This window comes from Capsicum annuum, chromosome 7 (assembly GCF_002878395.1).
Source record: "Capsicum annuum cultivar UCD-10X-F1 chromosome 7, UCD10Xv1.1, whole genome shotgun sequence".
In the NCBI taxonomy this organism is placed as follows: Eukaryota; Viridiplantae; Streptophyta; class Magnoliopsida; order Solanales; family Solanaceae; genus Capsicum; species Capsicum annuum.
Genome location: NC_061117.1, coordinates 11,453,743 through 11,467,099, shown reverse-complemented (window position 1 = coordinate 11,467,099; position 13,357 = coordinate 11,453,743). Strand labels below are relative to the sequence as shown.

The window sequence follows — 13,357 nt, the reverse complement described above, 5'->3', positions numbered from 1 at the left end:
TAAGCAATATTTTAATAAGGTAGAGTTAAAAAAATGTTATTTATTTTGAGTATTGTACTTGTTACTACGGTATAAAAATTCTTACTGTAGTAATATCAGTTGCTACTCTTGATTCATAATTTTTCTCCTATTTATAAAGGTTTCCACTAAAATTTTTGATATCATTATTTTTATTTATTTCCTTATTATTTTGTCACAAATATTTTTGTTGTTATTCACGTTTACCTAACACTTTCTGTGTAGCCATTATATTTTGAATTAATCCGATCACTAGTTCTTAGATGGAAAACTTAATTAGATTTGAAAGGGAAATAAAGAATTTCATGGAGACCTTGAAATTTTCTTACAGTAAGTCTATGTAGTGTTTTTTCTTAATTCCAACATTCAAATTGTTGGATCCTTTAATAACTCACACTCAATTGACGTCACAAAAAAGCACATACAGCAACTCTCTATGGCTAGGAAACTTCTGTGGATAGCATAAGAACAGTACTTCCTCCGTTAACAACAATGATTGGTATAATGAATTTATAATATTATTTTTATTAATTGATGTTTAATGTTTTCTTAAAAGAATAACATATTTTGACTTGATATAAAATTTAAGAAAAAAAAAAAAATTAAATCTTGTGATTTTAAATTAAAGTAGTATCAAATGTACCAAAATATCTTTTAATTTTGTGGTCCTAAACATTACATCTAAAAAGTTAAAATTAAAGTATTATCAAAAAAAGAAAGATATCATTCTTTTTTAAACAAACTAAAAAAAAAGTAGATCATTCTTTTTTAAACAGAGTGAGTATAGATATTGAAAAATAATTTGAAGAATAAATAAGTAATTAATGTTAAAGGTAAAACATGATTTTTTTTTCTTAATTTGTCAAAAAGAATAAATAAAAATAAAATTAGAAAAATAGTGATATATAAATCCGAACAAACCTAGGAAAATGTTTTAAGGTGAGGTTCAATTAATATTTGTGAATTTTTAAAATGGAATTATATATAACACCCAATAGTCTTTAAAATAAGAGATAAAGTCGAAAATAATCACTAAGACGAAACTAATTCCATCAAAATGGTCAATAATTTAGCAATTTCAAAAGATAGCCTTTTTGGCCTTTGATCAACTGCTACTGTCTTTCTCTTCTTCTTCTTCTTTTTTTCTTCTTTTTCTTATTTTATTGTCAATAATTTAGCAATTTCAAAAGATAACCTCATTGGCCTTTGGTCAACTGCTGCTGTCTTTCTCTTCTTCTTTTTTTTTTCTTCTTTTTCTTATTTTATTGTTTAATTCTAATGTCAATTATTTTGCTATTGGTTTTGCCATTTTCAAAAAGTAGCATTAGGCCTTTTGTCCGTTTGCTCGACTTTATTTTTTAAAGAAGTTTTCTTGATTCATTTTTTTTAAATTGCTGGTTCTTTTTTATTTTTAATGCTCCATTTTTATTAATTTTGCTGCTTCATTTTGTTATTTAAAAAAAAACGTTGTTCTTATATGTCTTTTTTACGGCTTTGTATACTTTTTTTTTAGCTCTTTTATTTTTTGAAAAAAATTATTTTTTAATTGTATTATACTGAAATAATACAATACATATTTTAAATATATATAATTTAATACAATTGTGATATAAATATATTTGTGTAATAGTGATATAGTTTCTATGCACATCCTACACTCACGCATATATTATAACAATTTTACAATTTCTATATACGTCATATACAAAAAAAAAGGTCATATATTATACCATATTGATACAATCCTTATACCATATCGACATAGTCCCTATAACCATATTGATACAATCCTTATACCATATTGATACAATTTTTATACTATATTGACACAGTCCCTATACCACATTTATAGATATATAAACAGTATACATTTATAGATAATTATTTAGATACATATTCTATACAATAATGATGCAGTTTCTATACAATCATATAATTTTTATACACTTATGCAGTTTCGATACACATTCTATACAATACTTATATGATTTTTTTTACACATTCTATACAACAATTATACAATTCTTATACACATTCTATACGACCTTTGTCTGCAATTATTATTCGAATACATATTTTATACAACAACTACATAATATCTATACACATTCTATACATACGTATTTTATACAATAACTATACAGTTTCTATACACATTCTCTACTTTATTTTATCTATATCTTATACATATATATATTTGATATAACTATGCAATTTCTATACATATATCGTATATAGATACATACTCTTTATAATAATTATATCAGTTTTATACAATTGAATTTAATTGTTATTTTTAAACACATTTTGTACAGTTTTCATACATATATCGTATATTGATACATATTCTATTTAATAATTATACATTTTATTATATAATTATATTTAATTATTATTTTTAAATAAAAAAGCAGACTTTTACTAGTCAAAAAATTTATAGCATAAAAAATTAAAATATTTAAAAAGAAGGTCTGAATGGTCCAAATTGAAAAAAATACTAAAAATGATCGAAATGGGCAAATAGGAAAAAGGAGAGCTGAAGCATCCCAATAGCCATTACATGGCAATACTTAGGAAGATTGATCATTATTTGGCAATTTCATCAAATGCTGGCCATTTATTTTTAAAATGGCCAACGGATGTCATTTTTCTTAAACTAATGAATTAACTTAGAAGAATGTTTTTAAGTAGCGGTTAAATTAATAGTTATCAGCGAGTTTTCTAAATAGAATTATATATAACATCGAGTAGTCTTTGTAATAAAAATAATAAGGGCAATTTTATGGAAACTAGAGAAACCTAACCACCAGCCGGATTCGGAGGCTGATCAATCACCTCTTACGATTACTACAACAAATTTTTTCTTACTCTCATCTTCTAAACCCTTGAAACCTACATATTTGCATAGCAATTTCTCTCCCACAAAAGCCTCTTCATCACCTGCTAAAGCTTCATCATCATTGCAGCAAGGTAAATTTGCTGACCTACTAAAATTGTTAAAAATTAATGCTCCTAAAGCACCCTCTAAGGCCTTAGTTGAACTCATTTTGATTAAGAAGATTACCTACAATGATGTGATTCTAAGGGTGGTGTGGACTGAAGATAAAGTAAATAGGATGAATGCAATTGAGAACCTTCAATATGTTGTGATTGGTTAATTCATGTATGGCTGGCCAAAAATGGAAGACTTGAGAATCCAAATCCCTAAGCAACTTAACACGATAGGTGATTGCACAATTGAATATGTAAGAAAGTGTCATATCATTATAAGATTTGATTTATTTGAGGATTTTGTCAACACAATGTCCAAAAATGTGTATTACATGACTGCTAAGGATGGCTATTCTTACAAAATGAGGCCTTTAATATATGATGATAAATTCAAAATGGAGGAGGAGATGCAGGTAATGGCCTAGTTATCATTCCCAGATTTAAGATCAACTTTCTTTGTTAAAGAATCCCTCTTTTCACTTGCGTCAGTAGTTTGTAAACCAATTCACTTGGACATGGTTACAGTGAACAAGACGAGACCTAGTTGTGCTAAGATGAAGGTGCAAGATAATTTACTAGCTCAATTTCGTAAATTCGTAGAAATGGAGATTATCAACCCTACTACAAAAGTCTCAAGAGTTGAAAAAGGTAAAAATCCAGTGCGACTTTATGCCCAAGTATTGTCAAAAGTATAAGTTATAGGACTGTGAAGAAGAAGAGTGTAGAGTGTTACACCCAAAAATGAAAAAGGTCTATGATAATCAACTGATAAATCAAATCAAAGAGGAAGATAAGATTGGTAGTTCACGTGGTCAAGGATACATAATAGGGTAATAATGGCATCAACAACAACAACAACAGTGGAATCCCACGTGAAGGATATTCATCAATATAGGTTAATTAAGTTAGAAAGAAGTTACTCCTAACAAGGATAAAAGCAATGAGAATTTATTTCAACCCCTGACAGATGATATTCAAGAACAATCAGTTGCAACAACTAATAATAATATTACATAGATGGTGAATGAGGAGAAGAACAACATAAAAGAAGGGAAAAGTGTAGAGTAACTTTCAACAAAGGAGTGGGTCTCCAAGGCTTTTTTAACTGATCATGGAAAAAAGACTCCTTCTTGTGTTACAAGTGTGATGTCGACAGATCCTGCTATAAAAGAAGGAAGTGAGAAGAAGTCAATTCTTGTTATCAAAGAAGAAAAAATGCAAGGTGTTGTAGATAAATGCTATAGACAAGATCAATCCATTGAGTTGAATACTCTAACCAACGATAAACACAAAGTTTGGTGGCTGAGCGGTATGTAACATAGAGACTTGTAACTCAATAGCAAAGAAATGGGAGATACAATCAGGGGCAAAGGAGATTATAATGCATACATCTGGGACTGAGGATTTGGCTATTGTAGATATTCCCACATCTATCTCTTCTATGGAGTTACAAATTTAAAGAAGTGCTCTATAACATTCTTCCTCACTGTGTTAAGAAAAAGTTGCAAATTATGAGATCAGATAAGGTGAAGAAGGTCAGTCAAAAGAAATTGAAGATAATATTTGTAGATCAGCGGACTTATCCCTTCGAGCAATAGAATCAGTTAAATCTGTAAAAAAAAAGTAAAAAATTACATGCATGGTTATTGGTCTCAACCTAGCAAAGTTCTACCAATAAGAAATATGGTGTCAAAATACAGTAAAAGATGATAAAAGCCTTAATGTGGAACATTAGATCTGTTAAGTCACAAAAGGCTTTTCAGGGAGTACAGATGCTACACAATTTCCATAAATTTACTTTTATCACACTTTTGGAACCATTTCAGCATACAAGAACTATTCATAGATATAGAAATAGATTGAAGATGTCATTGGTATATCATAACTTGAATAATTAAATCTGGTTCTTTGTCAACCACGGGTTTGATGCTACAGTATTCAGCAACACAGAGCAACATCTCTCAATTTTACTAAAAATATGTGTCCTTAAACACTAGTTTTCTGGTTACTAGTGTGTACAAAAAATGTGACAGGGAGCATAGATTGACTTTATGGGAGGAGATTCTTGCATTGTCTAATAATTTGAATACACCGTGGATAGTAGGTGGTGATTTCAATGTTGTTCTTAATGGATTAGAAAAAAATAGTGAGCTTCCTATGAGTAATACAGAAGTGAATTATTTCAAAATTTGTATTGAATCTAGTGATCTCATGCCAATCTATTTTAGAAGAAGTCCTTTCACTTAGTGAAATAATAGAGATGGGATAGACTATATTTTTAAAAGACTGGATAGAATTCTATCAAATTCACTCTTTCAAGATCAATGATCTAATATTGAGGTGGAACATTTGTCCATGGATGATTATGAAAATGTTGCATTACTAGTTACTTTCTAGAACAGGGCAACAAGAGTCATGAAGCCTTTCAGATTACTAAAATTCTGGACAGAACATGAGATATTTAAAGATGTGGTGATAATGAATTAGGATGTTGGATGTTCAGGGAATCCTTTTTTAGAGTCTAACAGAAAAATCAAGCAGGTGAAGAATGCTCTTGCATTGTGGAGTAAAGAAATATTTGGTGATATCTTTCAACAACTATTGATGAGGGAGAAGATAGTAAAGATTAAAGAAAAATTATTTAAAGACAGTCCTACTCAAGTGAGTAGGGAAGTTATGCGAAGATCTAAGGCTGAATACACTAAATATTTGCATTTAGAAGAGAGTTATTTACAACAAAGGTGGGTTATGACTAGTCTCAAAGTAGAGCTGCAAATACTAAATTCTTTCATAGTATTGTTAAGGGTAGAAAGAACAGTTAAAATGAGTAGAATTTTAAATAATGATGGGAATTGGCTGGAGGATGAGAAACTTATTGCAGATGAAGAAGTTTCTTTTTATCAAAGGTAGTTTACACAAGAAAGAGATGTAACTGATTGCTCATTACTTTATGACATTCTAGAGTTAATAATTGAAGAGGAGAATACAGCTCTTGAGGCTATTTCGGATGAAGAAGAAGTGAAGAAAGTTGTGTTTAACCTCAATGGTGATAGTACATGTGGCCTTGATGAACTCTCTAAGATATTTTATCAATCATGTTGTTGGGAGATAGTAAGGCTTGATATTATCAGAATGGTTAGAGATTTTATACAGGTAGCACTCTCCCAAAATTGAGTATTCACTAATTTGGTCCTTATTCTTAAGAAAGAAAATGTACAATCTTTCTCAGACTTGAGGAAAATTAGTTTAGGTAATTTTATGGATAAAATTCTCTCAAGAATTTTACATGAAAGATAAGAAAATATTCTTCCTAGGTTCATATCTTCCAATCAATTTTGCTTTATAAGAGGAAGGAGCATTATTGGAAAAGTTTTACTAGCTCAAGAGTTGGTTACAAATATAAGAAAGACAGGACAACCTGGAAATGTAGTTTTGAACTGGATATGGAAAAAACCTATGATGGGATTTCATGGTTCTTCTTGACAAAAGCCTTGACAAAGATAAGTTTTTCTAACACGGTGGTAGATGTGGTCTAGAGGTTTTTCTAATAATTACTACTCTATGCTACAAAATGGTCGGTCTGTTGAATTTTTTCAATCTACTAGAGGGTGAAGCAAGGGGATCCTCTATCCCTAACACTCGTTATCCTATCTGTAGAAGTTCTTTCAAGGGCCGTTAACTACCTTTTTGATGATGTATCATATGTAGGATATGAAATCCTTAAGTAGAGTCTTAATCTAAACCATTTAGCATTTGTTGATGACACTATAATCTTTGCTTCCTCTAATGAATATTCTTTAAAGAGAATTATGAAGGTATTGAAGGAGTATGAGCAACAATCTAGACAAAAGGTGAATATGGATAAAAGTCTTTTCTATATGCATCAAAACACTCCTTTAGGTGTGTGGAAATAAGTGGAGAAGTATATCGGGATGGCTAAAGGTGAATGTGATGCTGATTTATTGGACATAGTCAGAGGTAAACTTCAACCCTGGGAAGGTAAGCTGTTGTCTTATGGTAGAAAAGAAGTATTTCTAAAAAGTGTGTTGCGGAGCATTCCTACTTATGTCTTATCAACAATACTTCTTCAAAAGTGTTATCAAGGAGTTGCAAATGATTTTTGCTAAATTATTCTGGAACAGAAAAGAGAATGGAAGAAGCAAGCACTAGTCAACCTGGGATAAAGTGTGTTTACCCAAAAAATAAGGGTAGGCTAGATTTTGGATCCCTAAATAATGTATCACAAGCAATGCATGTTAAATTATGGTGAAAATTTAAAACACAAAGAAATTTGTGGACAAATTTCTTATGGGTTAAGTATTGCAAAAAGAAAATTCCTACTTTGGTACAAGGGAATGGTGGGTCCCAAGTATGGAAGGCTATGTTAAATAATAGGGAGTCTATTGAACAGATTCTTTGATGGAAGCCAAAAGGTCGGTCATCTGTAATATGGTATGACAAGTGGACTAATCCTTGTCCTTTTCACAACCAACCATCAAAAGTGCAGACTCGTCACCATTTGAATGACATAGTGGATTTTTTTTAGTAAAGAGGGTGGAATTATATTAAAATACAGGAGGAAGTCCCAGAAAATGTGGTTACTTATGTAAAAAAAGATGGTTAGCCTGAAGACATGGAGAATAGAACTTGGTTGACTAAATCGAGCAGAGGGAATTTCATAATTAAGAGTGCTTGGAGATGTTGAAACAAAGAGAATAGGGTGATGAAGATCTGGAGAAGTTGTGGCGCATCGTATTACCATTTAAATTCTCATTTCTTCCTTGGAGAGTTTGGCCATAAAAGGTGCCAACGATAACTTTAATGCATACATAGAATTCAAGTATCTCATAGGAATGTAGATGCTGTAACATCCCTATGAGAGAAACTATTGAGCACTTATTCCTAAAATGGAAAGTAACAGAAGAGGTATGGAATTACTACTATAGAGTTGGTGGTATAATCATCCAAAGTTACAATCTGAAGTAAATTGTGAGAATGTAGAGAAACACTGAGGGTAACTCAAGGTGTAAGTTATTTATTAGGTGATACCTATTCTTATAATGTAGTTTCTATGTAGAAGGAGAAATTCTACTCAAAAGAATCGATTGTTGAACCAGGGACTGCTTGTTTAGCAATTCACTTAATTTTAATTTCGATAATATTTTATTTAAGTGTTGTAGAGTATCAAAATATTTGTGAAAGTTTAGTAACTAAATAACCAATAAGAGAACAATAAAGTGTGACAATAGCAACGTAGGCAAAGATGTAAAAATATGAGAGGAAATTCTAGGGCTAAGACACTTTCTGCAATCATGTAAATCGATATCCTTATTGTTGGTTGTGCTGGTTACCGGATTGTTGATTCACAGCATTAATATTATGATTATGGTCTTTCAAGCCTCTGATCTTCTACAAAAAAGGACATCACAACTACATCGTTGAACGGGGATACGATAATCCATTTTAGATGCTTTAAGTTATCTCCCCGCAATTGAACCAAACAAGGCGTTCTAGGTATATTTCTATCCTAGACGCTAATTCAAATCCTTTGGTATTTAAAAGATAAGAACTTGCTCCTTAAACCCTTTCGATCTATCCTAATTTTCCTTCTTTTGGGTTCTGAAGAAGATTAAACATGTATTTCAATGGTGGTCAATTATTAAAATAGTAAGAGCAAGAGATTAAGAATAACCTATATGAATAACCAATGTTTAACCAACTCTAAGAATATTGAAATACAATTATACGTTTGGCCTCAAATCCAGAACGAGGGACTTTATCCACTCATGTTTGAAATCATCATCCACGAAATAGAAATAGTCATACCAAATTTAAAGTAAGAAAGTTCAATAGTAAAATAACCCTAAACAAAGCCTCGTAAGTGTTTCTCCTTGCCTTCACGTAAGCCAAAAATGTCCTCAAATATTACAAGTGTTCCTTTTATAGTAGGTTTGGACTGCACTTTTTTAACACATCAACAGACCACAACCTTATCATGGTTACTAAGGGTTGTGGCACATTGATAACGCAGAGGCCTACTAGAAAGTGCCATTTCGCTTTTAAGCCTTCATTGTGCCATGCCCTTATAGCGGTGACTAAGGGCCATGGTACACCAATATTAGGATTGCCGACTGGAATGTGCCACATGAAAATTAACCGAAAATTAACCACAAATGTGCCATCCCCTTATTGCGGTGACTAAAGGGCATAGCACGACACAATGTCAGCTTCTACATTTCCAGTTCAATTTATGTCATCATTCTTTCGTACTTTGTCCCATGCTTTCCAAGCTTTGTTCTACTTCCCCCATGCTCAGCGTGTTGCTCCTAATGCTTTCCATGATACATAAGCCTTAAGTTTTATGATCAATATGTTTTATACCTTTCGAGTTTCATTTGATGAGAAAATGGTTTTGATTTTCTTTAAAACTATTTCAAAAGTTCTGAATTTTTTTTGAAATAATTTTAAGAAAATTCACAGAGTCGCCACTTGATTTTTATAGAAAAAATAAAAAAAAATTTAAAAAGTTTCAAAGGTTCAAAAACAGAAATAAACCTTTAAAACTAGAGATTCTGGATAAGGGTTCATTAACGCCCTAAGAAGTTTTTTAAGACACTTAGGAGCGTCCGTTTAAAATGATTTACCAAAAAAAACTAACTGGGCTAATTAAAGTGGTTAATTTTCTTTTGCAAAGACTTAATTTTATAGAAAATATTAAAATTATTTATTTAACATTTAAAAATGATATTTATTTATTCGAAGGAGAAAACAATTTAGTTTTTATTCAACTAAATTGTAAATTTCCGAACTCAAGAGAAAAATGAATTTTTCTTTTGTAGGAGAAAAAGGTTATGAAATTATTTTCTTATTATTATAGAAAAGTCAATTATGTTATAAAAGATTCTTTTGGAAGAAATGCTAAGAGAGTGTTAAATTAAAAATATCTTATTACTTATGAAAAGTTAAAACTAACAAGAAAATTTAGTTTCTTGAGTTTAAAGAATGTTATTTTAATTCAAATAGGTTGTTTAGTCATATGAATATAATGAACGTCATTTCGGAACAAAATACTTGACTTTTAATGACTTGTTTTAAAGAGAAAATTGAGGGAATCAGTTAAATTCGTTTTAGATAATGTAAAATTATGTGAGAAAATTATAGGTTAAGTGACAAAATCAGGATAAAATAGAATGACGGCAATTTAAGGAATTACTTAATTTAAGTAAATAAAATTAGAGTTACTACATATTAACAACAATAACATACAAGGAAAAAGAGAACAGAAGCTTGAGATTTGGGCCTTTATTGGCCCATTAACAAGCTGTCCAGCTTTTGGACCTCATTCTTTTGAACTTGGGTCCATTTTCTAAAATGTATACCAGATGTATATTTACAGCTTCAATATCTGTGTTTTTCTTGTATACTTGGTGTATATGCGACTTTATCTCAGTCATATACACACATATTTAGTCCCTTCACGATATAATCAGCTTCCCTTTTCATTCTTGCCAAATATATGCGTATATCTGTTGTATACACGTGTATACAGCCTTGTTTCTTCAAAAATAAAGGTATTTAAGACTTTGATTGAGGCTCGGACATGACGAAATTCGAATGCGAGGATAGATGGAGTCCAAGTGGACTCATTCAATATGGGTTCATTCAATATGGGTTCATGCAAAAGAAAGAAAAGATAAGGTTTAGCTATCAATTTAAAGATGAGATGCACAATTAATACTCAAGTATGTATAAACCAAAGCAAACTAACAAAGCAGGTGGATAAGTTAACAAATGCTACTGTACAACAATTGATTCATATTATTTCATAGGCGTATACCAATCAAACATGCTATCCCACACTTACATTTTCACGCATATATTTACACCGATGAAGTCATCAATACATAACAATCAACTAGGGGTGTTCATCGGTCGGTTTGATTCGGTTTTATGTGTTATTGGTTCGATTTATCAGTTTTTTATTTTTAAATATGTAAAACCAATAACCAACCAATAAGACACTTTCTTATCGGTCAGTTTTTGATCCTTAACGGTTCGATTTTCGATTTAACCAATAAGAAAATACTTATAGAATAGAAATAGTAACAACTAATATAAAAAAATGAAATCTTAGTGATCGCCAAAATCCTACGCAATGCATTTTAGCTTACAAAAATCTTCAAACTTGAACTGAATGTTAGTTCAGAAAAAACTTGAATCCTAATTGTTGGAAGCTATAAATGCTTCAAGCTTTTCAATACTATAATAGCCCAGTTTTATATTGTGCCTTTGTTGCCCTGAATAGGTTAATACTTTGTGATTCGCTGAACTGTGAATAAGTAGTGCATATAATATATATATATAGAGAGAGATTTATATACATAATATAAATAGGGATACAAAACAATAATTTAGTGTATCCTTATTGGGTTATCGGTTTAACCGATAACCCAGTAAGCTAAAACAGAAACCGAACCATTTACCCAATACATTTTTTTTATAAAACTAATAAGAACCCTTAAACCTAATAATCCAATAACATTTTTATCGGTTCGATTTATTAGTCGATTCTATTTTTGCACAGCCCACGATCAACCGAGAGATATATTCTATCATACGTGGTCAAAGAAGATGAGGCAGTGATAATTTGAAAATACTTATTGGACATATAACGGCAGCCTCAAGATCACTTACCGGAAAGTGAATTAATCATGCCAACTCTAGAAAACACATTACACAATTTTAAATAATAATACCAATAACAAGGCAATTTTAGGGAAACTAAGTCTATTTGATAGGCTTATGAACAATAATAATCAATATGGATAGCAATGGAAACAAGGAATAAGAAGCATCAATACCTTCACTGTTTTTCGAGAAAGAGTAGTTTCATGAAGAAGAAATCACTTTATTTGAAAGACTTATTTTCCTTGTTCTAAAGACAGCAGAGAAACAACTTCACATCCTCACGAATAATCAAAGCTTGAAACTTTCGCACGACACAATGATAATCATAAATCTCAAATGAAACCATAGTCACTCTTGCACTAGTTGTGAGATTCAACTACAGCTTAACACTAGAATCACAAATATTAAAAAAAAATAAAAAAAAATCGACTATAGCAGCAAGACCACCGACAGAGCAAGGAACTAAACATAGCAACCAAACAAAATTCAGCTTCAGAATGTCTAACTACAGCAACAATACCACCAACAGAAAACATCAAGCACCCTTCCTGAACCGCAATAATAAAATAGAAACGACGAAAATAGTAAACTAAGGAGAAAAGCAAGATGGAGAATTTACCTTTCCCGGGGCAGCGAACTGGAACTGCGAGTCGATTAAAGACTTACCACCGCCGGAGTTTCGTTTTCAACTTGTTAGAGAGCCGTTGGGCATTAATTCTCGAGGAAACCATTCGAATTGGGAATTTGAGTTGATTTGTTGAGAAACTTTGAATTCCACAGTGAGACAAAGTAGAGAGCCGTTGGGCATTAATTGCTTACCCGAAATGGTGAATCAAAGACTGAGAAAGAGTAACCCATTTAATTTTTGCCATAGATGGCTGAACGGAGGGGCAAAATAGTAAAAGGGCGTCTGGGGGGTCACCGTTGTTGACTCGCTGGTTGTTGTTGTCGAGATTGCAGTTGACAATGTTGAATTTGTTGGTCCTGGTTTTGAAGTCGTTGGCTGTTGTCGTTAATTGTTGTTTGTTGAAAACTGATGTTGCTGTTTGGATTGAGATGTGGGTAAAAAGGGAATGGGAGCGGGGCTTGGAGCGGGTCAGGGGTATTGGGCCTGTTGGGTCGGTGTGTTGGTGGGAGCTGCTGGTGGGCTGGTTGGGTAGAACGGATTGGGCCTGTTTGCCAGTTTAAAAAAGGGAAAACAATTGGGGCTGTTATGTTGATGTTGTTATATTGGGCTGTTGGGGTATGGGCTGGATGAGCGGATCAGCTGGCCCAAATTTTAAAAGAATAGGAAATGGGCTGGGTAAATAGACTAATAGAGAAAGGAGTCTAATAAAAATTATAATCATTTTGTGTTAATAAAATGGCCACAATTGAATTAATTGGACAGAGTTGAGACAAAATTATCTTTTCAATTAATCTAACGAATTTCTCAAATTTAATAATTTTTTAAAGAATATTTAATGAAACACAATTTTATTTTAGCTTCCTTTTTTTTTAATAATAATAATAATAATAAATAAATAAATAAAAATTAAGAAATTAATTAGGTCATCAATTTCTTATTTTCGATCGATCTTGAGAAAAGTAGAATATTTGTAATTGTTCAAACTTCTTATTCTAAATATATTAATTTCGCCTAAATTCAAAAGGTAGGGTT

At 31.4% G+C, this 13,357-nt stretch overlaps 1 long non-coding RNA gene across 1 annotated transcript; it reads right to left on the bottom strand.

Annotated features, from left to right (window-relative positions):
* Positions 1-3,891: 3,891 nt before the first annotated feature.
* Positions 3,892-12,913, bottom strand: LOC124900027. Its single transcript, XR_007057600.1, has 2 exons — positions 12,317-12,913; positions 3,892-4,171 (listed from the first exon to the last, which is right to left on the bottom strand). It is a non-coding gene; the product is annotated as an uncharacterized LOC124900027 (long non-coding RNA).
* Between the last annotated feature and the right edge of the window lie 444 nt (positions 12,914-13,357).